Source organism: Schistocerca gregaria, chromosome 5 (genome assembly GCF_023897955.1).
Source record: "Schistocerca gregaria isolate iqSchGreg1 chromosome 5, iqSchGreg1.2, whole genome shotgun sequence".
NCBI classification, from domain to species: Eukaryota; Metazoa; Arthropoda; class Insecta; order Orthoptera; family Acrididae; genus Schistocerca; species Schistocerca gregaria.
In genome coordinates this window covers 125330273-125331775 of record NC_064924.1, presented here as the reverse complement: position 1 = coordinate 125331775, position 1503 = coordinate 125330273, and the positions used below count along the sequence as shown (strand labels likewise).

At 43.9% G+C, this 1503-nt stretch overlaps 1 non-coding gene across 1 annotated transcript; it reads left to right on the top strand.

Moving 5' to 3' along the window:
• The first annotated feature begins 1225 nt into the window (after nt 1-1225).
• On the top strand, nt 1226-1300 carry Trnas-cga (transfer RNA serine (anticodon CGA)). The gene has a single exon. It is a non-coding gene; the product is annotated as a tRNA-Ser (tRNA).
• The last annotated feature ends 203 nt before the right edge of the window (nt 1301-1503 follow it).

The following is a 1503-nucleotide window of genomic DNA, read 5'->3' as shown; positions in this document are numbered from 1 at the left end:
TGTAGTCATTGATTCTCATCATAAAAGAATGAACTGAACCATCATAATCAACACAGTTCTGCATCTGAAACCTAGTTTCGTGCTAAGAGAGAATATTTGCTTCTAATTACATTAAGAAATACAGCAACCAGCCTTCTTCTTCAAATGAGTTCATTCTTTTAATTTGTTGACGAGGTGGAGTATTTGTAAATTGTAAACTATGTCTTTCGCTTGATGTTCATCTTCAGCTACGTGTAAGGCAAATGTAGAGTCGCTAAAGTTGTTTAAATGAAGAGCATCCATGTGTTCCCAAAAACGTACAGTAAAACGAAGCTGAAGATGAGTAACAAGTGACACATATTGCTCACAAGTTACGAATACTCCACCTGGCCAATAAAGGAAAACGAGATAACTTACTTGAGGAAATTAAAATTTCATCTCGGAAATGAGCGTATCCAAATGACACATTAAATGACAGGACGGGTTACCCAGCAAAATTTTTCTAAGGGAGTTCCGTAAATTAACTTGTACAACCACACATTAAGTACAGTTGTTAGAAAACATAATACTAATAACAAATAGAAGATCATACATTTCAGTTGTTATATCAACATCAGCCCATCTATTGTATGTAGTACTTCACCATCTTATAAGTTAGCTCTTTTGCTTTCATTTTCTGTAAATGTTGCTCTAACCGCGAGTAACAAGTGCAATATTCCCAGAATGAGATTTTCACTCTGCAGCGGAGTGTGCGCTGATATGAAACTTCCTGGCAGATTAAAACTGTGTGCCCGACCGAGACTCGAACTCGGGACCTTTGCTTTTCGCGGGCACGTGCTCTACCAACTGAGCTACCGAAGCGCGACTCACGTCCGGTACTCACAGCTTTACTTCTGCCAGTATCCGTCTCCTACCTTCCAAACTTTACAGAAGCTCTTCTGCGAACCATGCAGAACTAGCACTCCTGAAAGAAAGGATACTGCGGAGACATGGCTTAGCCACAGCCTGGGGGATGTTTCCAGAATGAGATTTTCACTCTGCAGCGGAGTGTGCGCTGATATGAAACTTCCTGGCAGATTAAAACTGTGTGCCCGACCGAGACTGGAACTCGGGACCTTTGCCTTTCGCGGGCAAGTGCTCTACCAACTGAGCTACCGAAACACGAGTCATGTCCGGTACTCACAGCTTTGGAAGGTAGGAGACGGATACTGGCAGAAGTAAAGCTGTGTGTACCGGGCGTGAGTCGTGCTTCGGTAGCTCAGTTGGTAGAGCACTTGCCCGCGAAAGGCAAAGGTCCCGAGTTCGAGTCTCGGTCGGGCATACAGTTTTAATCTGCCAGGAAGTTTCATATCAGCGCACACTCCGCTGCAGAGTGAAAATCGCATTCTGGAAACATCCCCCAGGCTGTGGCTAAGCCATGTCTCCGCAATATCCTTTCTTTCAGGAGTGCTAGTTCTGCATGGTTCGCAGAAGAGCTTCTGTAAAGTTTGGAAGGTAGGAGACGGATACTGGCAGAAGTAAAGC